General features: G+C 47.8%; 1 protein-coding gene across 31 annotated transcripts in view; it reads left to right on the plus strand.

Moving 5' to 3' along the window:
• LOC109906508 (receptor-type tyrosine-protein phosphatase delta-like) overlaps positions 1-25571 on the plus strand; it is a 643472-nt gene that overhangs the window by 414433 nt on the left and 203468 nt on the right. For 2 of the 31 annotated variants that reach the window (XM_031792035.1, XM_031792044.1), the window contains exon 1: positions 24955-25344. The exons of the other annotated variants lie outside the window; for them this stretch is intronic. The gene's annotated coding sequence lies outside the window, so the exon portion shown is untranslated. Of the gene's footprint in view, positions 1-24954; positions 25345-25571 lie in introns of those variants that run through there. 31 annotated transcript variants of the gene reach the window in all.

Here is a 25571-nt window from a genome sequence, read left to right on the forward strand (position 1 = left end):
CTTGTCTCCCCTCTCGTTCCTCCTCTGTCTCTCTCTGCTTGTCTCCCCTCTCGTTCCTCCTCTGTCTCTCTCCACTTGTCTCCCCTCTCGTTCCTCCTCTGTCTCTCTCCGCTTGTCTCCCCTCCCGTTCCTCCTCTGTCTCTCTCCACTTGTCTCCCCTCTCGTTCCTCCTCTGTCTCTCTCCACTTGTCTCCCCTCCCGTTCCTCATCTGTCTCTCTCCACTTGTCTCCCCTCTCGTTCCTCCCCTGTCTCTCTCCACTTGTCTCCCCTCCCGTTCCTCCTCTGTCTCTCTCCACTTGTCTCCCCTCCCCTCCCGTTCCTCCTCTGTCTCTCTCCACTAGTTCCCCTCCCCTCCCGTTTCTCCTCTGTCTCTCTCCACTTGTCTCCCCTCCCGTTCCTCCTCTGTCTCTCTCCACTTGTCTCCCCTCCCGTTCCTCCTCTATCTCTCTCCACTTGTCTCCCCTCCCGTTCCTCCCCTGTCTCTCTCCACTTGTCTCCCCTCCCGTTCCTCCCCTGTCTCTCTCCACTTGTCTCCCCTCCCGTTCCTCCCTTGTCTCTCTCCACTTGTCTCCCCTCCCGTTCCTCCTCTCTCTCTCCACTTGTCTCCCCTCCCGTTCCTCCTCTCTCTCTCCACTTGTCTCCCCTCCCGTTTCTCCCGTCTCTCTCCACTTGTCTCCCCTCCCCTCCCGTTCCTCCTCTGTCTCTCTCCACTTGTCTCCCCTCCCGTTTCTCCCCTGTCTCTCTCCACTTGTCTCCCCTCTCGTTCCTCCTGTCTCTCTCCACTTGTCTCCCCTCCCGTTCCTCCTCTGTCTCTCTCCACTTGTCTCCCCTCTCGTTCCTCCTCTGTCTCTCTCCACTTGTCTCCCCTCTCGTTCCTCCTCTGTCTCTCTCTGCTTGTCACCCCTCTCGTTCCTCCTCTGTCTCTCTCCACTTGTCTCCCCTCTCGTTCCTCCTCTGTCTCTCTCCACTTGTCTCCCCTCTCGTTCCTCCTTTGTCTCTCTCCACTTGTCTCCCCTCTCGTTCCTCCTCTGTCTCTCTCCACTTGTCTCCCCTCTCGTTCCTCCTCTGTCTCTCTCCACTTGTCTCCTCTCCCGTTCCTCCTCTGTCTCTCTCCACTTGTCTCCCCTCTCGTTCCTCCCGTCTCTCTCCACTTCTCACCTCCTGTTCCTCCTCTGTCTCTCTCCACTTGTCTCCCCTCCCCTCCCGTTCCTCCTCTGTCTCTCTCCACTTCTCACCTCCTGTTCCTCCTCTGTCTCTCTCTACTTGTCTCCCCTCCCATTCCTCCTCTGTCTCTCTCCACTTGTCTCCCCTCCCGTTCCTCCTCTGTCTCTCTCCACTTCTCACCTCCTGTTCCTCCTCTGTCTCTCTCCACTTCTCACCTCCTGTTCCTCCTCTGTCTCTCTCCACTTGTCTCCCCTCTCGTTCCTCCTCTGTCTCTCTCCGCTTGTCTCCCCTCCCGTTCCTCCTCTGTCTCTCTCCACTTGTCTCCCCTCTCGTTCCTCCTCTGTCTCTCTCCACTTGTCTCCCCTCCCGTTCCTCCTCTGTCTCTCTCCACTTGTCTCCACTCTCGTTCCTCCCCTGTCTCTCTCCACTTGTCTCCCCTCCCGTTCCTCCTCTGTCTCTCTCCACTTGTCTCCCCTCCCGTTCCTCCTCTGTCTCTCTCCACTTGTCTCCCCTCCCCTTCCGTTTCTCCTCTGTCTCTCTCCACTTGTCTCCCCTCCCGTTCCTCCTCTGTCTCTCTCCACTTGTCTCCCCTCCCGTTCCTCCTCTGTCTCTCTCCACTTGTCTCCCCTCCCGTTCCTCCCCTGTCTCTCTCCACTTGTCTCCCCTCCCGTTCCTCCCCTGTCTCTCTCCACTTGTCTCCCCTCCCGTTCCTCCCATGTCTCTCTCCACTTGTCTCCCCTCCCGTTCCTCTGTCTCTCTCTCCACTTGTCTCCCCTCCCGTTCCTCCTCTCTCTCTCCACTTGTCTCCCCTCTCGTTCCTCCTCTGTCTCTCTCCACTTGTCTCCCCTCCCCTCCCGTTCCTCCTCTGTCTCTCTCCACTTGTCTCCCCTCCCGTTTCTCCCCTGTCTCTCTCCACTTGTCTCCCCTCTCGTTCCTCCCGTCTCTCTCCACTTGTCTCCCCTCCCGTTCCTCCTCTGTCTCTCTCCACTTGTCTCCCCTCTCGTTCCTCCTCTGTCTCTCTCCACTTGTCTCCCCTCTCGTTCCTCCTCTGTCTCTCTCTGCTTGTCACCCCTCTCGTTCCTCCTCTGTCTCTCTCCACTTGTCTCCCCTCTCGTTCCTCCTCTGTCTCTCTCCACTTGTCTCCCCTCTCGTTCCTCCTCTGTCTCTCTCCACTTGTCTCCCCTCTCGTTCCTCCTCTGTCTCTCTCTGCTTGTCACCCCTCTCGTTCCTCCTCTGTCTCTCTCCACTTGTCTCCCCTCTCGTTCCTCATCTGTCTCTCTCCACTTGTCTCCTCTCCCGTTCCTCCTCTGTCTCTCTCCACTTGTCTCCCCTCTCGTTCCTCCCCTGTCTCTCTCCACTTCTCACCTCCTGTTCCTCCTCTGTCTCTCTCCACTTGTCTCCCCTCCCCTCCCGTTCCTCCTCTGTCTCTCTCCACTTCTCACCTCCTCTTCCTCCTCTGTCTCTCTCTAATTGTCTCCCCTCCCATTCCTCCTCTGTCTCTCTCCACTTGTCTCCCCTCCCGTTCCTCCTCTGTCTCTCTCCACTTCTCACCTCCTGTTCCTCCTCTGTCTCTCTCCACTTCTCACCTCCTGTTCCTCCTCTGTCTCTCTCCACTTGTCTCCCCTCCCATTCCTCCTCTGTCTCTCTCCACTTGTCTCCCCTCCCGTTCCTCCTCTGTCTCTCTCCACTTGTCTCCCCTCCCCTCCCGTTCCTCCTCTGTCTCTCTCCACTTGTCTCCCCTCCCGTTCCTCCCCTGTCTCTCTCCACTTGTCTCCCCTCCCGTTCCTCCCCTGTCTCTCTCCACTTGTCTCCCCTCCCGTTCCTCCTCTCTCTCTCCACTTGTCTCCCCTCCCGTTCCTCCTCTCTCTCTCCACTTGTCTCCCCTCTCGTTCCTCCTCTGTCTCTCTCCACTTGTCTCCCCTCCCCTCCCGTTCCTCCTCTGTCTCTCTCCACTTGTCTCCCCTCCCCTCCCGTTCCTCCCCTGTCTCTCTCCACTTGTCTCCCCTCCCCTCCCGTTCCTCCTCTGTCTCTCTCCACTTGTCTCCCCTCTCGTTCCTCCTCTGTCTCTCTCCACTTGTCTCCCCTCCCCTCCCGTTCCTCCTCTGTCTCTCTCCACTTGTCTCCCCTCCCCTCCCCTCCCGTTCCGTTCCTCCTCTGTCTCTCTCCACTTGTCTCCCCTCCCGTTTCTCCCCTGTCTCTCTCCACTTGTCTCCCCTCCCGTTCCTCCTCTGTCTCTCTCCACTTGTCTCCCCTCCCGTTCCTCCCCTGTCTCTCTCCACTTGTCTCCCCTCCCGTTCTACCCTGTCTCTCTCCACTTGTCTCCCCTCTCGTTCCTCCTCTGTCTCTCTCCACTTGTCTCCCCTCTCGTTCCTCCTCTGTCTCTCTCCACTTGTCTCCCCTCTCGTTCCTCCTCTGTCTCTCTCTGCTTGTCTCCCCTCTCGTTCCTCCTCTGTCTCTCTCCGCTTGTCTCCCCTCCCGTTCCTCCTCTGTCTCTCTCCACTTGTCTCCCCTCTCGTTCCTCCTCTGTCTCTCTCCACTTGTCTCCCCTCCTGTTCCTCATCTGTCTCTCTCCACTTGTCTCCCCTCCCGTTCCTCCTCTGTCTCTCTCCACTTGTCTCCACTCTCGTTCCTCCCCTGTCTCTCTCCACTTGTCTCCCCTCCCGTTCCTCCTCTGTCTCTCTCCACTTGTCTCCCCTCCCGTTCCTCCTCTGTCTCTCTCCACTTGTCTCCCCTCCCCTTCCGTTTCTCCTCTGTCTCTCTCCACTTGTCTCCCCTCCCGTTCCTCCTCTGTCTCTCTCCACTTGTCTCCCCTCCCGTTCCTCCTCTGTCTCTCTCCACTTGTCTCCCCTCCCGTTCCTCCCCTGTCTCTCTCCACTTGTCTCCCCTCCCGTTCCTCCCCTGTCTCTCTCCACTTGTCTCCCCTCCCGTTCCTCCCATGTCTCTCTCCACTTGTCTCCCCTCCCGTTCCTCTGTCTCTCTCTCCACTTGTCTCCCCTCCCGTTCCTCCTCTCTCTCTCCACTTGTCTCCCCTCTCGTTCCTCCTCTGTCTCTCTCCACTTGTCTCCCCTCCCCTCCCGTTCCTCCTCTGTCTCTCTCCACTTGTCTCCCCTCCCGTTTCTCCCCTGTCTCTCTCCACTTGTCTCCCCTCTCGTTCCTCCCGTCTCTCTCCACTTGTCTCCCCTCCCGTTCCTCCTCTGTCTCTCTCCACTTGTCTCCCCTCTCGTTCCTCCTCTGTCTCTCTCCACTTGTCTCCCCTCTCGTTCCTCCTCTGTCTCTCTCTGCTTGTCACCCCTCTCGTTCCTCCTCTGTCTCTCTCCACTTGTCTCCCCTCTCGTTCCTCCTCTGTCTCTCTCCACTTGTCTCCCCTCTCGTTCCTCCTCTGTCTCTCTCCACTTGTCTCCCCTCTCGTTCCTCCTCTGTCTCTCTCTGCTTGTCACCCCTCTCGTTCCTCCTCTGTCTCTCTCCACTTGTCTCCCCTCTCGTTCCTCATCTGTCTCTCTCCACTTGTCTCCTCTCCCGTTCCTCCTCTGTCTCTCTCCACTTGTCTCCCCTCTCGTTCCTCCCCTGTCTCTCTCCACTTCTCACCTCCTGTTCCTCCTCTGTCTCTCTCCACTTGTCTCCCCTCCCCTCCCGTTCCTCCTCTGTCTCTCTCCACTTCTCACCTCCTCTTCCTCCTCTGTCTCTCTCTAATTGTCTCCCCTCCCATTCCTCCTCTGTCTCTCTCCACTTGTCTCCCCTCCCGTTCCTCCTCTGTCTCTCTCCACTTCTCACCTCCTGTTCCTCCTCTGTCTCTCTCCACTTCTCACCTCCTGTTCCTCCTCTGTCTCTCTCCACTTGTCTCCCCTCCCATTCCTCCTCTGTCTCTCTCCACTTGTCTCCCCTCCCGTTCCTCCTCTGTCTCTCTCCACTTGTCTCCCCTCCCCTCCCGTTCCTCCTCTGTCTCTCTCCACTTGTCTCCCCTCCCGTTCCTCCCGTCTCTCTCCACTTGTCTCCCCTCCCGTTCCTCCCCTGTCTCTCTCCACTTGTCTCCCCTCCCGTTCCTCCTCTCTCTCTCCACTTGTCTCCCCTCCCGTTCCTCCTCTCTCTCTCCACTTGTCTCCCCTCTCGTTCCTCCTCTGTCTCTCTCCACTTGTCTCCCCTCCCCTCCCGTTCCTCCTCTGTCTCTCTCCACTTGTCTCCCCTCCCCTCCCGTTCCTCCCCTGTCTCTCTCCACTTGTCTCCCCTCCCCTCCCGTTCCTCCTCTGTCTCTCTCCACTTGTCTCCCCTCTCGTTCCTCCTCTGTCTCTCTCCACTTGTCTCCCCTCCCCTCCCGTTCCTCCTCTGTCTCTCTCCACTTGTCTCCCCTCCCCTCCCCTCCCGTTCCGTTCCTCCTCTGTCTCTCTCCACTTGTCTCCCCTCCGTTTCTCCCCTGTCTCTCTCCACTTGTCTCCCCTCCCGTTCCTCCTCTGTCTCTCTCCACTTGTCTCCCCTCCCGTTCCTCCCCTGTCTCTCTCCACTTGTCTCCCCTCCCGTTCTACCCTGTCTCTCTCCACTTGTCTCCCCTCTCGTTCCTCCTCTGTCTCTCTCCACTTGTCTCCCCTCTCGTTCCTCCTCTGTCTCTCTCCACTTGTCTCCCCTCTCGTTCCTCCTCTGTCTCTCTCTGCTTGTCTCCCCTCTCGTTCCTCCTCTGTCTCTCTCCGCTTGTCTCCCCTCCCGTTCCTCCTCTGTCTCTCTCCACTTGTCTCCCCTCTCGTTCCTCCTCTGTCTCTCTCCACTTGTCTCCCCTCCTGTTCCTCATCTGTCTCTCTCCACTTGTCTCCCCTCTCGTTCCTCCCCTGTCTCTCTCCACTTGTCTCCCCTCCCGTTCCTCCTCTGTCTCTCTCCACTTGTCTCCCCTCCCCTCCCGTTCCTCCTCTGTCTCTCTCCACTTGTCTCCCCTCCCCTCGCGTTTCTCCTCTGTCTCTCTCCACTTGTCTCCCCTCCCGTTCCTCCTCTGTCTCTCTCCACTTGTCTCCCCTCCCGTTCCTCCTCTGTCTCTCTCCACTTGTCTCCCCTCCCGTTCCTCCCCTGTCTCTCTCCACTTGTCTCCCCTCCCGTTCCTCCCCTGTCTCTCTCCACTTGTCTCCCCTCCCGTTCCTCCCTTGTCTCTCTCCACTTGTCTCCCCTCCCGTTCCTCCTCTCTCTCTCCACTTGTCTCCCCTCCCGTTCCTCCTCTCTCTCTCCACTTGTCTCCCCTCCCGTTTCTCCCGTCTCTCTCCACTTGTCTCCCCTCTCGTTCCTCCTCTGTCTCTCTCCACTTGTCTCCCCTCCCCTCCCGTTCCTCCTCTGTCTCTCTCCACTTGTCTCCCCTCCCGTTTCTCCCCTGTCTCTCTCCACTTGTCTCCCCTCTCGTTCCTCCTGTCTCTCTCCACTTGTCTCCCCTCCCGTTCCTCCTCTGTCTCTCTCCACTTGTCTCCCCTCTCGTTCCTCCTCTGTCTCTCTCCACTTGTCTCCCCTCTCGTTCCTCCTCTGTCTCTCTCTGCTTGTCACCCCTCTCGTTCCTCCTCTGTCTCTCTCCACTTGTCTCCCCTCTCGTTCCTCCTCTGTCTCTCTCCACTTGTCTCCCCTCTCGTTCCTCCTCTGTCTCTCTCCACTTGTCTCCCCTCTCGTTCCTCCTCTGTCTCTCTCTGCTTGTCACCCCTCTCGTTCCTCCTCTGTCTCTCTCCACTTGTCTCCCCTCTCGTTCCTCCTCTGTCTCTCTCCACTTGTCTCCTCTCCCGTTCCTCCTCTGTCTCTCTCCACTTGTCTCCCCTCTCGTTCCTCCCCTGTCTCTCTCCACTTCTCACCTCCTGTTCCTCCTCTGTCTCTCTCCACTTGTCTCCCCTCCCCTCCCGTTCCTCCTCTGTCTCTCTCCACTTCTCACCTCCTGTTCCTCCTCTGTCTCTCTCTACTTGTCTCCCCTCCCATTCCTCCTCTGTCTCTCTCCACTTGTCTCCCCTCCCGTTCCTCCTCTGTCTCTCTCCACTTCTCACCTCCTGTTCCTCCTCTGTCTCTCTCCACTTCTCACCTCCTGTTCCTCCTCTGTCTCTCTCCACTTGTCTCCCCTCTCGTTCCTCCTCTGTCTCTCTCCGCTTGTCTCCCCTCCCGTTCCTCCTCTGTCTCTCTCCACTTGTCTCCCCTCCCGTTCCTCCTCTGTCTCTCTCCACTTGTCTCCACTCTCGTTCCTCCCCTGTCTCTCTCCACTTGTCTCCCCTCCCGTTCCTCCTCTGTCTCTCTCCACTTGTCTCCCCTCCCCTCCCGTTCCTCCTCTGTCTCTCTCCACTTGTCTCCCCTCCCCTTCCGTTTCTCCTCTGTCTCTCTCCACTTGTCTCCCCTCCCGTTCCTCCTCTGTCTCTCTCCACTTGTCTCCCCTCCCGTTCCTCCTCTGTCTCTCTCCACTTGTCTCCCCTCCCGTTCCTCCCCTGTCTCTCTCCACTTGTCTCCCCTCCCGTTCCTCCCCTGTCTCTCTCCACTTGTCTCCCCTCCCGTTCCTCCCATGTCTCTCTCCACTTGTCTCCCCTCCCGTTCCTCCTCTCTCTCTCCACTTGTCTCCCCTCCCGTTCCTCCTCTCTCTCTCCACTTGTCTCCCCTCCCGTTTCTCCCGTCTCTCTCCACTTGTCTCCCCTCTCGTTCCTCCTCTGTCTCTCTCCACTTGTCTCCCCTCCCCTCCCGTTCCTCCTCTGTCTCTCTCCACTTGTCTCCCCTCCCGTTTCTCCCCTGTCTCTCTCCACTTGTCTCCCCTCTTGTTCCTCCCGTCTCTCTCCACTTGTCTCCCCTCCCGTTCCTCCTCTGTCTCTCTCCACTTGTCTCCCCTCTCGTTCCTCCTCTGTCTCTCTCTGCTTGTCACCCCTCTCGTTCCTCCTCTGTCTCTCTCCACTTATCTCCCCTCTCGTTCCTCCTCTGTCTCTCTCCACTTGTCTCACCTCCTGTTCCTCCTCTGTCTCTCTCCACTTGTCTCCCCTCTCGTTCCTCCTCTCCCACTGTGCTTTCTTGAAGTGACTCCTGACGTAGGTAGAATTCAGCCTCGCCAACACAAATACATTTACTTAGCCTCCCCTGAACTACATGCTTTCCAACAGTATCTTCACCAATCACTCAAGTGCCTCTCAAATGGATCAGCTGGCCGCCTATCTGAAGGTCTATTTGTGTCACGAAGGTGAAAGCAGGAAGTGAGGACGTAGGATGTTTACCTCGAGACATTTTCCATTACAATGTTTATGTCGACATTGGATTTATATGATTGCGTGTGTGTTATTTATGACAGTATCAAAGAGAAAGAGATGGATTGAGGGAGAGAGAAAGGGAGAGATGCAAACTATAGGGGGCAGCAAACAGTAGGCTCAACTACTCAGAGGTTTGTCCATTACGATAGGGACAATGAATTGGAATGTCTCTTCAATATACAAAGTTCAACCATATTTGTAGTTACAAAACAACATTAATATTGGACTGCACCGGTAGATGATTTTACATTCACATGAGAATGCAGAATGATCGTTGCCTATTTAATACAGAACAATAATGATCTAAAGCCATTCCCATAACAATAGGTGTATGTACGTATAGCATCGATGACCTTGGCACTGTCCCTTACTTCAATGGATACGACACCCTGTTTGTTTGTGCAGAACTCACACCGCTCCCCAAACGTCAAACCTCATGTTTACTCTCTCAAACACTCTCCTGTCAATTTTCCCTCCCCCTCTCCCCCTGCCCCCTCCATAGAAGGGCATCGGAGGTGTGAAATTGATGAAGGTGCGCTTGTGAAAATGTCATTGGGGAATCAGCCAGCAGGCGCTCCATTTTGTTCTCTGTGTGTGTGTGTGTGTGTGTGTGTGTGTGTGTGTGGGTGGGGGGGGGTGACGGATCGGGCCGGCAAAAGCACCTTTTCATGAACACTGAAGTGTAAAATGGAGGGCTCGGGCAGACACAATGACCGTGATCAATCGGCTACGCTGGGAGAGTTCTGGTAAATGCCTGTAGTCGCACGGTGAGAGGTGATGTCCACACAGAGAGGAGAGAGAGAGAGAGAGAGAGAGAGAGCATGGGAGCGTCACATTGTGTTACCGTGTCAGCTTTCGGGAGGGCGAGAGGGATGGGTACAGAGACTAGAGGGGAGGAGAGGTAAGGTGAGCAAGAGAGACAAAGAGATGATTTGAGATAGAGAGAAGGTATAGGAGAGTGAGAAGTGATGGGGAGAAAATTAGGAAGATGAGGGAGGAATAGATAGGCAGGGGAAGATAGAGGGGTTGGAGATGGAAAGAGAAAGAGAAAAGTTAAGTTAGAGAGAGGGGTTGGAGATGGAAAGAGAAAGAGAAAAGGTAAGTTGGAGAGAGGGGTTGGAGATGGAAAGAGAAAGAGAAAGGGTAAGTTAGAGAGAGGGGTTGGAGATGGAAAGAGAAAGAGACAAGGTAAGTTAGAGAGAGGGGTTGGAGATGGAAAGAGAAAGAGACAAGGTAAGTTGGAGAGAGGGGTTGGAGATGGAAAGAGAAAAGGTAAGTTAGATAGAGGGGTTGGAGATGTAAAGAGAACGAGAAAGGGTAAGTTAGAGAGAGGGGTTGGAGATGGAAAGAGAAAGGCTAAGTTAGAGAGAGGGGTTGGAGATGGAAAGAGAAAAGGTAAGTTAGAGAGAGGGGTTGGAGATGGAAAGAGAAAAGGTAAGTTAGAGAGAGGGGTTGGAGATGGAAAGAGAAAGGGTAAGTTAGAGAGAGGGGTTGGAGATGGAAAGAGAAAGGGTAAGTTAGAGAGAGGGGTTGGAGATGGAAAGAGAAAGGTAAGATAGAGAGAGGGGTTGGAGATGGAAAGAGAAAAGGTAAGATAGAGAGAGGGGTTGGAGATGGAAAGAGAAAAGGTAAGTTAGAGAGTGGGGTTGGAGATGGAAAGAGAAGAGGTAAGTTGGAGAGAGAGGTTGGAGATGGAAAGAGAAAAGGTAAGATAGAGAGAGGGGTTGGAGATGGACAGAGAAAAGGTAAGTTAGAGAGATGGGTTGGAGATGGAAAGAGAAAGAGAAAGGGTAAGTTAGAGAGAGGGGTTGGAGATGGAAAGAGAAGGGTAAGTTAGAGAGAGGGGTTGGAGATGGAAAGAGAAAGGGTAAGTTAGAGAGAGGGGTTGGAGATGGAAAGAGAAACAGAAAAGGTAAGTTAGAGAGAGGGGGTGGAGATGGAAAGAGAAAGGGTAAGTTAGAGAGAGGGGTTGGAGATGGAAAGAGAAAGGGTAAGTTAGAGAGAGAATTTGGAAATGGAAAGAGAAAGGGTAAGTTAGAGAGAGTTGTTGGAGATGGAAAGAGAAAGAGTAAATTATAGAGAGGGGTTGGAGATGGAAAGAGAAAAGGTAAGTTAGAGAGAGGGGTTGGAGATGGAAAGAGAAAGGGTAAGTTATAAATCCAAATCAAATCAAATCAAATTTATTTGTCACATACACATGGTTAGCAGATGTTAATGCGAGTGTAGCGAAATGCTTGTGCTTCTAGTTCCGACAATGCAGTAATAACGAACAAGTAATCTAACTAACAATTCAAAAAAAAACTACTGTCTTATACACAGTGTAAGGGGATAAAGAATATGTACATAAGGATATATGAATGAGTGATGGTACAGAGCAGCATAGGCAAGATACAGTAGATGATATCGAGTACAGTATATACATATGAGATGAGTATGTAAACCAAGTGGCATAGTTAAAGTGGCTAGTGATACATGTATTACATAAGGATGCAGTCGATGATATAGAGTACAGTATCTACGTATGCATATGAGATGAATAATGTAGGGTAAGTAACATTATATAAGGTAGCATTGTTTAAAGTGGCTAGTGATATATTTACATCATTTCCCATCAATTCCCATGATTAAAGTGGCTGGAGTAGAGTCAGTGGCATTGACAGTGTGTTGGCAGTAGCCACTCAATGTTAGTGGTGGCTGTTTAACAGTCTGATGGCCTTGAGATAGAAGCTGTTTTTCAGTCTCTCGGTCCCAGCTTTGATGCACCTGTACTGACCTCGCCTTCTGGATGACAGCGGGGTGAACAGGCAGTGGCTCGGGTGGTTGATGTCCTTGATGATCTTTATGGCCTTCCTGTAGCATCGGGTGGTGTAGGTGTCCTGGAGGGCAGGTAGTTTGCCCCCGGTGATGCGTTGTGCAGACCTCACTACCCTCTGGAGAGCCTTACGGTTGAGGGCGGTGCAGTTGCCATACCAGGCGGTGATACAGCCCGCCAGGATGCTCTCTATAGACAGGGGTTGGAGGTGGAAAGAGAAAATGTAAGTTATAGAGAGGGGTTGGAGATGGAAAGAGAAAGGGTAAGTCAGAGAGAGGGGTTGGAGATGGAAAGAGAAAGAGACAAGGTAAATTAGAGAGAGGGGTTGGAGATGGAAAGAGAAGGGTAAGTTATAGTGAGGGGTTGGAGATGGAAAGAGAAAGGGTAAGTCAGAGAGAGGGGTTGGAGATGGAAAGAGAAAGAGAAAGGGTAAGTTATAGAGAGGGGTTGGAGATGGAAAGAGAAAGGGTAAGTTATAGAGAGGGGTTGGAGATGGAAAGAGAAAGGGTAAGTTATAGAGAGGGGTTGGAGATGGAAAGAGAAAGGGTAAGTTATAGAGAGGGGTTGGAGATGGAAAGAGAAAGGGTAAGTCAGAGAGAGGGGTTGGAGATGGAAGATGATTGTGTGGAAGACATGGGTTGGGGAGGAAGTGAGTGACTGAAAGAGTGCAGAAGACAAATGAATACTGTATATACTGTAAGTAGACTGAGGAAGAAAGATAGTATCATAATTATTGCTTCAGAACCGCCATAGAACCAGCCTACACATACTGTAGCCCTTCACCAGGCCCTCCCAAACAACACTCTCTCATTCATCTGCTCTCTCATCCACACCCCCTATTCCCCCTCTCTATTCCAATACCGTCTTCACAGAGTTTCCTTGCTGACCTCTCAGACACGCACACACACGGACCCTGACACTACTTTACGCACACACACACACACGCAAACAAACAAATATCTATACCAACACATCAACAGATGCGGATCTTCACCGTTTCCCCAGTCCGCTGAATTCTTTCCTGGAACTTGACTCTCTCTCTCTCTCTTTCTCTCTCTCCATAGTCTCTCTCCCTCTCCTGTCAAAGAGAGGACACTATTCTCCACTAGCAGACAGGAACTGTCAGAACACTCACACTGCACGGCCACGGCGCACCACGCTTCCACGTTAACCCAATTCAGCTCTAATGGAATCTGATTGCCTTTCAAGCCCATTATGACATTCTGAATCCACGTTAAATCCGAACGGAGCTCGGAGCTCTTTCAGTGCCGGTGTGATGGAGCTTTTGTAATAAGGCCGTGTCTAATAATGATGACTCTGCATACTTTACTGTAAGGAGCAGGTTACTGACTTTGAGCATACAGTTCCAGTCAAAAGTTTGGACACACCTACTTATTCCAGAGTTTTTCTTTATTTTTACTATTTTCTACATTGTAGAATAATAGTGAAGACATCAAAACTATGAAATAACACATATGGAATCATGTAGAAACCAAAAACGTGTTCAACAAATTATTCAAAGTAGCCACCCTTTGCCTTGATGACAGCTTTGCACTCTTAACCAGCTTCATGAGGTAGTCACCTGGAATGCATTGCAATTAACAGGTTTGCTGTGTTAAAAGTTCATTTGTGGAATGCATTTCCTTCTTAATGCGTTTGAGCCAATCCATTGTGCTGTGACAAGGTAGGGGTGGTAAAGGGAAGACAGTCCTATTTGGTAAAATACCAAGTCCATATTATGGCAAGAACAGCTCAAATAATCAAAGAGAAACGACAGTCCATCATTACTTTAAGACATGAAGGTCAGTCAATCCGGAACATTTCAAGAAGTTTGAACGTTTCTTCAAGTGCAATCGCAAAAACCACCAAGCGCTAAGATGAAACTGGCTCCCATGAGGAACGCCACAGGAAAGGAAGACCCAGAGTTACCTCGGCTGCAGAGGATAAGTTCATTAGAGTTACCAGCCTCAGAATTTGCAGCCCAAATAAATGCTTCACGGAGTTCAAGTAACAGACACATCTCAACATCAACTGTTCAGAGGAGACTATGTGAATCATGAATTCATGCTGTAAAAAACACCACTAAAGGACACCAATAATAAGAAGAGACATGCTTGGGCCAAGAAACACAAGCAATGGACATTAAACTGGTGGAAATCTGTCCTTTGATCTAATGGGTCCAAATTTGAGATTTTTGCTTCCAACTGCCGTTTCTTTGTGAGACATACGCAGAGTAGGTAAACGGATGATCTCCGCATATGTGGTTCCCACCGTGAAGCATGGAGGAGGAGGTGTGATGGTGTGGGAGTGCTTTACTGGTGACACTGTCTATTATTTGTTTAGAATTCTAGGCTCACTTAACCTGCATGGCTACCACTGCATTCTGCAGCAATACGCCATCCCATCTGGTTTGCACTTAGTCCCACTATCATTTGTTTTTCAATGGGATATTGACCCAACATACCTCCAGGCTGTGTAAGAGCTATTTGACCAAGAAGGAGAGTGATGGAGTTCTGCATCAGATGACCTGGCCTCCACAATCACCGACCTCAACCCAATGGTTTGGGTTTGGGATGAGTTGGACCGCAGAGTGAAGGAAAAGCAGCCAACAAGTGCTCAGCATATGTGAGAACTCCTTCAAGACTGTTGGAAAAGCATTCCAGGTGAAGCTGGTTGAGAGAATGCCAAGTGTGTGCAAAGCTGTCATCAAGGCAACGGCTGGCTACTTTGAAGAATCTCAAATATAAAATATATGTTGATTTGTTTAACACTTTTTTGGTTACTACATATTCCATATGTGTTATTTCATAGTTGTGATGACTTCGCTATTATGCTGAGATGTAGAAAATTGTAAAAATAAAGAAAAACCCTTGAATGAGTAGGTGTGACCAAACTTTTGACTGGTACTGTATGTCTCGTGCAAGAAGACGTCACCACAAATGCATGGCCGGAGGAGATGAGTAGTTACTCACATGTAAAGGTAGAATGGGTTTGTAGAACCGAACACAACCAAGTTCATAGACATTAGAACTAGCACAGCTGGAACAAATATGTAGTCTTTCTATCTGGTTCAAATTCTATACAGTTTCATACAGTGTTCCAATAGAGTTGGGGGCATGGCTATAAAAAGTTATTTTAAAACAATATTACTGATTGTGTAAGATTTTACGATACAGCTGCATGGCTTAATGTCAATATATCTACTTCCGAACTCAACCCAAATGAAACTTAATCATCGCAATCAATCTTTTTTGAGGTTCAAGGGCAAACTTTGCGACAGCTCCAAAGTCTCATAATCCCTCCTGTGTTTTTTTGTTGGTATCATGAACTCAGCAACCATTAAGTGCTCCAATCTCCACAAACTGTTAATTGACCGTGAAAGTAAGACTATACGCTTCGCCATCCATCATCGGTCACTGACACGTTCTGAGACATTCTGAGAAAAGAGACATATTCTGTATCTTGGCTGAGAATTGGTGGGGGGGGGGGTAGTGTTATCTGTAATATCACTTAGGGGTACTTACTTACACTGACACCCCAACACACACACACTGTACTCTACCCACACACTCACACGTACTTACACTGACACCCCAACACACACACACTGTACTCTACCCACACACTCACACGTATTTACACTGACACCCCAACACACACACACTGTACTCTACCCACACACTCACACGTACTTACACTGACACCCCAACACACACACACTGTACTCTACCCACACACTCACACGTACTTACACTGACACCCCAACACACACACACACACACACTGTACTCTACCCACACACTCACACGTACTTACACTGACACCCCAACACACACACACTGTACTCTACCCACACACTCACACGTACTTACACTGACACCCCAACACACACACACACACTGTACTCTACCCACACACTCACACGTACCCACACTGACACCCCAACACACACACACTGTACTCTACCCACACACTCACACGTACTTACACTGACACCCCAACACACACACACTGTACTCTACCCACACACTCACACGTACTTACACTGACACCCCAACACACACACACACACTGTACTCTACCCACACACTCACACGTACCCACACTGACACCCCAACACACACACACTGTACTCTACCCACACACTCACACGTACTTACACTGACACCCCAACACACACACACTGGACTCTACCCACACACTCACACGTACTTACACTGACACCCCAACACACACACACACACTGGACTCTACCCACACACTCACACGTACTTACACTGACACCCCAACACACACACACACACTGGACTCTACCCACACACTCACACGTACTTACACTGACACCCCAACACACACACACACACACGTAATACGCGCACACATGCATACTGACGCCACACACACACTCATACTCACACACACAGAAATTAAAATACACAAACACACACTTGCACACTCACGACATACGCTGCCTCTACTGTCTATTATCTATCCTGTTGCCTTGTCACTTTTTTGTCTTTATCTTTAACTCTGTATTGCTGTGATGGACCCAGTAAGCATTTCACTGTGAGTTTACACCTGTTGTTTACGAAGCATGTGACAAATAATTGTGATTTGATTTGGCCAGTGGCCATTAACAAGTAAATCTCGTCCGTCGTCTCAACATGTCAGATTAGATATATCCGCTTAGGAGATTGTTATCTGAAGAGTGAGAGACGATAGCTTGATGGGGGTGAAATGAATTGTACAATGACTGGTTCACTTGATCGGAATGGTGAGGGTTTTAACGGCGCATTGCGGTGAGGGAAGATTGACTCAGTAATTGGATGAGAGTCTGTCGCTTCACCCCTAGGTTATGAACAGTGTTGTCCCAAGATGCACAAACAGTTAGTAATGACGCGATGTAGGCTCATCTACAAAGGCACAGCACCTTGGCAAGGATACACAGGCCTGGTCTGTACCTTAGATATATTAATAAGGATCAAATAAAATATTGTATTGGATATTATTTTCTCCAAGGTCTCATTCTATGAAGCCTGTTAGAACTCCCTGTGTAGACATACTGTACATAATCTGGGGTTGGAGTCAATCCATTTTAACTCAACCAATTCAGGTAAATCACTGGAAATTCTACTCTAAAAATAATGGGCAATTAATTCATACTGTACATGTTGAATTGATCCAAAGCCTGATTAAATGCCCAAACTTAACACAAATAAAATCAGTATGTGCTGGTTGGTCTTCGTAGGAAATCCTTGATTGTATTGCTCAGTAGCTCTTTTAACTCTATATCTAACTAACAAGGAGATCTTTTTTTTCTGCACTGGACAAACTGAACTGACACACAACAACAAAGTGGAGCTTTAAAAGGTAGTTTATCTCACCGTTCAATTAGGAATTAGAATACTAATTAATTGAATAGGATCTTTATGGTTCTTGCTGAGATTAACACTACCCCAGTAAAGGAGAATCGATACATTGATTTGCGACATAACAGCTGTCATATAGTCCGGTTCATGGCTTTGAGAGAGACAGCTGTGGTAGGAGGCTGGTGCCATGCAAGCCCCAGATTGACTTGTACCCTCTGATAAAGTGGCTGTCCTTGAGTACATTCTATCCTCACTGTCAGCAGACCCATTATTTTGCAAGCACCAAATCGACAATAACTCAGTTTCAACCAATGAGCTATAGCTGTTCATGTATGATACTTGACTGTCTATAAATTATGTTTATACAAGGGGTGTGTCTAATCCTGGATTGTGATTGGTTAAAACCACATTCCAGCCAGTGCCTATTCCACAAATTACCACCGGCTAACTCTATGACGCTGAAATGTACACTACCATTCAAAAGTTTGGAGTCACTTAGAAATGTCCTTTTTTTTTAAGCACACTTTTATTGTCCATTAAAATAACGTCAAATTAATCAGAAATATAGTGTAGACATGGTTAGTGTTGTAAATGACTATTGTAGCTGGAAACGGCAGATTTTTTTATGGAATATCTACATAGGCGTACAAAGGCCCATTATCAGCAACCATCATTCATGTGTTCCATTGGCACGTTGTGTTAGCAAATCCAAGTTTATAATTTTAAAGGGTTAATTGATCATTTGAAAACTCTTTTGCAATTATGTTAGTACAACTGAAAACTGTTGTCCTGATTAAAAAATCAATAAAGCTGGTTTTCTTTAGACTAGTTGAGTATCTGGAGAATCGGCATTTGTGGGTTCAATTGCAGTCTCAAAATGGCCAGAAACAAATACCTTTCACCTGAAACTCATCCGTCTATTATTTTTCTGAGAAATTAAGGCTATTCCATGCGAGAAATTGCCAAGAAACTGAAGATCTCGTACAACTCTGTGTACTACTCCCTTCACAGAACAGTGCAAACGGTCTCTAACCAGAATAGAAAGAGGAGTGGGAGGCCCCAGTGCACAACTGAGCAAGAGGACAAGTACATTAGAGTGGCTAGTTTGAGAAACAGACACCTGACATTGAGACTGCTGTTTTGCCGGTACTATTTAATGAAGCTGCCAGTTGAGGACTTGTCAGGTGTCTGAATTGACCTCAGGTGAATCCTGTATCCATTGTTCATCCCTGGGATGTTTCTACAACTTGATTGGAGTTCACCTGTGGTAAATAATTTGGAAAGGCACACACCTGTCTATATAAGGTCAGATCTGGGGAAGGGTGCTAAAACATTTCTGCCTCATTGAAGGTCCCCAAGAACATGGTGGCCTCCATTATTCTTAAATGGATGAAGTTTGGAACTACCAAGACTCTTCCTAGAGCTGGCTGCCAGGCCAAACTGAGCAATCGGGGGAGAAGGGCCTTGGTCAGGGAGGTGACCAAGAACCTGATGTAACTCTGACAGAGCTCCAGAGTTCCTCTGTGAAGATGGGAGAACCTTACAGAAGGACAACCATCTCTGCAGCACTCCACTAATCAGGCCTTTATGGTAGAGTGGCCAGACGGAAGCCACTCCTCAGTAAAAGGCACGACAGACCACTTGGAGTTTGCCAAAAGGCACAGAAAGGACTCTCAGACCATGGGAAACAAGATTATCTGATCTGAAGAAACCAAGATTGAACCATCCCTATGTTGAAGCATGGTGGTGGCAGCATCATACTGTGGGGATGTTTTTCAGCGGCAGGGACTGGGAGACTAGTCAGGATCAAGGGAAAGATAAACTGAACAAAGTACAGAGAGATCCTTAATGAAAATCTGTTCAGGACCTGGGACAAAGGTTCACCTTCCAACAGGACAACGACCCTAAGCACACTGCCAAACAACGCGGGAGTGGCTTCGGGACAAGTCTCTGAATGTCCATAAGTGTCCAAGCCAGAGCCCGGACTTGAACCCGATCAAACATCTCTGGAGAGACCTTCAAATATCTGTGCAGCGATGCTCCCCCTCCAAGATGACAGAGCTTGAGAGGATATGCAGAGACGAATGGGAGAAACTCCGCAAATACAGATGTGTTAAGGGTGTAGTGTCATACCCAAGAAGACTCGATGCTGTAATAGCTGCCAAAGGTGCTTCAACAAAGTACTGAGTAAAGGGTGAATACTTATGTAAATGTGATATTTCGAAAAATCAGTTTTCACTTCGTTATTGTGGGGTACTGTGGGTAGATTGATGAGGGGAGGAAACAATGTAATGCATTTTAGAATCAGGTTGTGATGTGGAAAAAGTCAAGGGGTCTGAATACTTTCCGAATGCACTGTATACAAAGAAATGTCAATAGAAAAACACGAAATGCAGCTAGTTTGCTGTCATTCCAGTTTCAGTTTGAAGTGATTATGTTAGCTCTGTAGTTGGCTATCTCTTCTGAACAGTGGCCTGGCGAGAGAGCAATTGTTATTCTGGCTACACTGTTTGACGTGTCTATCTTAGCCAAAGTTGGCTAGCTAGCAAAGAAGGGATAAGAAAAATGCCAGCCATCATGGCAACGGAACATTTATAACAAATAACATAGATTTAGAGCAAAAAGACTTAATGACTGGCTCGTGTCTCTGGCAACCGAACTGATAGAACAAACGATCAACCGGCATGGGTAGCAACCCTAGATTTGTGTCAGGACTATATCTCGTGGAAGGATGGAATCGTATGAATACATTTCAAATCAAATCAAATGTATTTGTCACATACACATGGTTAGCAGATGTTAATGCGAGTGTAGCGAAATGCTTGTGCTTCTAGTTCCGACAATGCAGTAATAACCAACGAGTAATCTAACTAACAATTCCAAAACTACTACCTTATACACACAAGTGTAAAGGGATAAAGAATATGTACATAAAGATATATGAATGAGTGATGGTACAGAGCGGCATAGGCAAGATGCAGTAGATGGTATCGAGTACAGTATATACATATGAGATGAGTATGTAAACACAGTGGCATAGTTTAAAGTGGCTAGTGATACATGTATTACATAAAGATGCGGTAGATGATATAGAGTACAGTATATACGTATACATATGAGATTAATAATGTAGGGTATGTAAACATTATATTAGGTAGCATTGTTTAAAGTGGCTAGTGATATATTTTACATCATTTCCCATCAATTCCCATTATTAAAGTGGCTGGAGTTGAGTCAGTGTGTTGGCAGCAGCCACTCAATGTTAGTGGTGGCTGTTTAACAGTCTGATGGCCTTGAGATAGAAGCTGTTTTTCAGTGTCTCGGTCCCAGCTTTGATGCACCTGTACTGACCTCGCCTTCTGGATGATAGCGGGGTGAACAGGCAGTGGCTCGGGTGGTTGTTGTCCTTGATGATCTCTATGGCCTTCCTGTGACATCGGGTGGTGTAGGTGTCCTGGAGGGCAGGTAGTTTGCCCCCGGTGATGCGTTGTGCAGACCTCACTACCCTCTGGAGAGTCTTACGGTTGTGGGCGGAGCAGTTGCCATACCAGGCGGTGATACAGCCTGACAGGATGCTCTCGATTGTGCATCTGTAGAAGTTTGTGAGTGCTTTTGGTGACAAGCCAAATTTCTTCAGCCTCCTGAGGTTGAAGAGGCGCTGCTGCGCCTTCTTCACGATGTTGTCTGTGATGGTGGACCAATTCAGTTTGTCTGTGATGTGTATGCCGAGGAACTTAAAACTTGCTACCCTCTCCACTACTGTCCCATCGATGTGGATAGGGGGGTGTTCCCTCTGCTGTTTCCTGAAGTCCACAATCATCTCCTTAGTTTTGTTGACGTTGAGTGTGAGGTTATTTTCCTGACACCACACTCCGCGGGCCCTCACCTCCTCCCTGTAGGCCGTCTCGTCGTTGTTGGTAATCAAGCCTACCACTGTTGTGTAGTCCGCAAACTTGATGATTGAGTTGGAGGCGTGCGTGGCCACGCAGTCGTAGGTGAACAGGGAGTACAGGAGAGGGCTCAGAACGCACCCTTGTGGGTTTGTCTCGGGCCTAAAAACACCCATTACAATATCCTCCAAACACCGGCTTCTCGGGTATTATCACTTAAATAAACCCTTGAAAGGAGACCTTATTGTAAAGTGTTGCCAATATGGATGATGTCATTTGGATTGATCAAATCAACAAAACAATATTTTCTGTGTGACAAAAATCAATATGTCTATCAGTTCAGATCAGCCTTACCTTCACTTCAATATCAGCACAAATAATCAATGGCACCAATTTGCATTATAGGACTTGATGGTGTATCCAATAACACATGTCAAAGGGGAATTCACCACCTCCCATAATTTGTGATATTAAAAAGCTCATCAGTGTTTTTGGGATTAGTCAAGGTCTCCAGAGATTTACTGTACCACAGTGAGGGTGTTTGTTGTTGTTGTTTGTGTATAATACACAGCCGGTATAATATATGTATTACCCTCAGCCAATATGCAGTTTCTGAGAGCACTCTGTGATTCTTGACATAATTAGCGACATTTACATATCATTAGCATTGGTAATGTTTTCGTTATCATACAGTATGTGGGGACCCCATAGTGCAGAAATCATCAACTAGATTCAGCCGCGGGACGATTTTTTCTTGAGCAGATGTTCAGGGGGCCGGAACATAATTACTAATAATTTGTAGAATGCAAATTGACCACATGAAGCCCAAACCGATATAATATTTGACTGAAACATAATCATTTCAAACCTTGCTTACATTTGTATACGATCACATATATCGCTTTGTTATTTGCGGGAATACTTTGGAACAGATTTCCACAATTAAAATCCCTTGGAGCTGAATCGCTGATGTTTTTGTTGTGTTTTTTAAAACTTGGGGCACTAAATAAATTCACTCGTGGGCTGCCAGTTGGGGAACCCTGCCATTGTGTGTGGAGCGTTTCCCACTTGATATACTGCAATGTAGAGTGCTGAAGCACGTAGCACGTACAAATTGTCTGTTCTCAGTTGCAACACTCACCAAGTTCCAAACTGCCTCTGGCACAAGAACTGTTAGTCAGGAGCTTCATGAAATGGGTTTCCATGGCCGAGTAGCCGCACACAAGCCTAAGATCACCATATGCAATGCCAAGCGTCAGCTGGAGTGGTGTAAAGCTTACCACCATTGGACTCTGGAGTGGTGGAAACACGTTCTCCGGAGTGATGAATCACACTTCACCATCTGGCAGTCCGACGGACGAATCTGGGTTTGGCGGATGCCAGGAGAATGCTACCTGCCCCAATGCATAGTGCCAACGGTAAATTTTGGTGGAGGAGGAATACTGGTCTGGGGCTGTTTTTCATAGTTCAGGCCCCTTAGTTCCAGTGAAGGGAAATCTTAATGCTATTGCATACAATGACATTCTAGACCATTCTGTGCTTCCAACTATGTGGCGACAGTTTATGAGAAGGCCCTTTTCTGTTTCAGCATGACAATGCCCCCGTGTACAAAGCAAGGTCCATACTGAAATGGTTTGTCGAGATTGGTGTGAAATAACTTGACTGGCCTGCACAAAGCCCTGACCTCAACCCCATCAAACACCTTTGGGATGAATTGGACCTCCGACAGCTAGCCAGGCCTAATCGCCCAACACCAGTGCACGACCTCACTAATGCTCTTGTGGCCGAATGGAAGCAGACGAGTGGAGGCTGTTATTGCAGCAAAGGGGGGGCCAACTCCATATCAATGCCCATGATTTTGGAATGAGATGTTCGACGAGCACGTGTCCTCGTACTTTTGTATGTACACACTTTTGTTTGTGTAGATGAGTAAACATGACGTATATAGAGCATCAGAATAATGCCTATTGGCACACTATTGAGTTCATGCTAATCTCCTTGTAACAGTGTTCATCTTATGATATTCGCCATCTGTTCCAGATGTGGCGTCACCGTAGGAATGTATAAGATCACTACATTGCCAGGCATAATAGGGAACAAACTCGACTTATCTCATGCAAAAGCAGAGAAACACTGTATCATAGCCAAGCATCTGGATTGCCTTTGTCTTGAATCCATCTTATTGGACAGTTGGTTCATGGACTCGTCATATAGTCCTACATGACAAAGTTCACCCATTATAGGTAATGAGTGCTCTAAAGAAATCTCACCCTTGCCCACATTTATCAACAATAGCCTGACGTATTACACTCTCATAACTGTGCCAAGATTCTTGTTCTTGGCCCAAGAACATAAAAACCACAAGGTTAGACGTAGCATGGGGTTGTAAATCTAATAACTAGTCTCATCCAATTATATTCAAAGAGAGAACAGGCTTGAAAACAGTAGCTAGTCGTATTGCGGCCATATTGTATTCCTGTTATAGCTTGTACTGTAATGTCTCTGAGCATGTCTAGTCACTATGTTTAAGGTGTACATTACAAGAAATGTCAACAGCTTTTCAAATGTCGACATTTTCATGTTACATACTTTAGGTATATGCATGCATACACTGTATATCATATTATGTAGGCTTAAACCCACCAAAACATGTCAAGGACGAATCATTTAATTGTGGCTTTGGCTCTGGTTGAATCGTGAGTTTTTCAAACAATTATTTCAATGACATTCAAACAATTTTACAACATTGCTTTTGTAGGCACAACTGAACATCACTGTCTAAACAAACCTGTCATTTTCACATAGCCAGAACTGGATAATTGCTAAATCAAAAGATATTTGAAATGACATATTTCTCAAGTGTGCCCATATTGTTCATTGTTATAAAACCGCCTATTTTATTTAACCTATAAAATATATATTCAGCAACATGCTCCTATATCCAATTTTGCCCTTAAAGTGTAACTCAATATTATTTGTGTGGATAAATCAACATTACTCAATCAGATACATGTAATGGGGAGTGAGAGAGAGAGACAGAGAGAGAGGGGAGAGAGATAGAGAGACAGAGAGTTGGCTGGGACACCGGTACACTGAGTGAGGTGGCTCTCTCAATGTTACCATTGTTAGATGCGAGATGTTTGTGCCTGCGGGCTAAGTTGTTCATCAGAAGCTTTGGGTCCCTGCCACAAAAGCAAGTTTTCTCCAAACACCCTCACTCATTCGTCGCCCCAGGACATTGTTTTTCATCCTCTAAATAAGGTCCCGGCATACACTTGACTTTGTTATCGCTTGGTGAACGGCAGAATACAATGCACAATGATATGTTTGCCTCAGTCGATAATACTGGCTTATTAAAAAGTGTAGAGATGAATAACACATTGTGTCATTAGTACAAGTAGTAGAAGTAGTAGAAGGAGCAGTAGCATTAGTAGTCAAAGTAGTAGTAGTAGAAGTAGCAGTAGTAGTAGTAGTAGTAGTGGTAGTAGTAGTAGTAGCAGTAGCATTAGTAGTAGAAGTAGTAGTAGAAGTAGTAGTAGAAGTAGTAGTAGTAGTAGCAGCAGAAGGAGCAGTAGCATTAGTAGTAGAAGTAGTAGAAGTAGTAGTAGTAGTAGTAGTAGTAGCAGAAGGAGCAGTAGCATTAGTAGTAGTAGTAGTAGTAGCAGAAGGAGCATTAGTAGTAGTAGTAGTAGCAGAAGGAACAGTAGCATTAGTAGTAGTAGTAGAAGTAGTAGTAGTAGTAGTAGCAGAAGGAGCAGTAGCATTAGTAGTAGTAGTAGTAGTAGTAGTAGTAAATATAATATGAGTAGTGTTTCTTACATTGTTAAAACAATCATTAGTGATTACATTATTGTTTCTTCAAGGGCAAAAACATTGTCATCGGTAATGTATTGTTATCATTCCTCTTGAACATGTTTTAACTACATGTGGCTTGTGTAAGTAAATGGTGGAATTCCTCAGATAAAACTAAGCCCATGAATTAAATCTTAATGGCCAAAAGTCAATTTTTCTCTCTCTCTCTCTTTCTCACTCTCTCTCTCTTTTTCTCTCTCTCTCTCTTTTTCTCTCTCTCTCTCTCTTTCCCTCTCTCTCTATCTCTCTCTTTCACTCTCTCTCTTTCTCACTCTCTCTCTCTCTTTCTCTCTCTCTCTCTCTCTCTCTCTCTCTCTCTCTCTCTCTCAATTCAAGGGCTTTATGTTAACATTGCCAAAGCAAGTGAAGTAGATAATAAACAAACGTGAAATTAACAATAATATTTAACAGTAAACATTATACTCACAGAAGTTCCAAAATAATAAATACATTTCAAATGTCATACTCTATCTCCTCTCTCTCCCTCCCATGCAGACAAATGTTTCCTTCAAAACTGTTAAGTGTCATGGTGTCCAAACGTCAGCATTACTTTGGTCGACTGAAGGGGAGAAAGTTGATCCCGGGGAGTTAGTTGTTCCTGTTGAGTGACGTCACCGTTCCATCCCCTCTCCGTTTCTGTGCCTGAGCCGGGCAGTCTGTGTATGAGTGTCGGCAAGAGAGAACGAGAACGCGTCCCTGCTGCACGGCACACACAGAACTACAGTCTCGACACATAGAATATTGAATACCTAACGCGCACAACGACGGGAAATATACCACGTTTTCATCGCTGGACGTTCTGGTCCATACGCTCGCTGTTGTGGTTTGCCTCTTGCATTGAGGAAGATTAATTTAAAGAGTAAAAAAGCAAAGTCAAGGAAAAGAGGCGAAATAAGAGCGGACAGACTGGAAGCGACGCGTATATATAAGTACAGACGGATTATTTATCTAATACTGCTATCATTCTGGATGTAATTCGCGACTATTCTTATACAACTGGAGACCGAGTTCAAAGACTGAATGAAACTATGATAAGGTAAGCTTCTATGGAAATGACCAATCAAATTGACGAATTTGTGGATGTATGACTTCTCGCGCACAGTGTGAGCGGATTGAAGTCGTCGCCACAAGTATTTCAAATAGTGTGGTGCGTGTTGAGATGCGATTGATTTGTTGTATTCGTTTATTGTCAAATATATTGGAGCACCAAACTATGTCTGTGCTTAGGCATTTCGTGAGTTATACTTATCGATTAGTTTGTTG

This window comes from Oncorhynchus kisutch, linkage group LG16 (genome assembly GCF_002021735.2).
Source record: "Oncorhynchus kisutch isolate 150728-3 linkage group LG16, Okis_V2, whole genome shotgun sequence".
Lineage (NCBI taxonomy): Eukaryota > Metazoa > Chordata > Actinopteri > Salmoniformes > Salmonidae > Oncorhynchus > Oncorhynchus kisutch.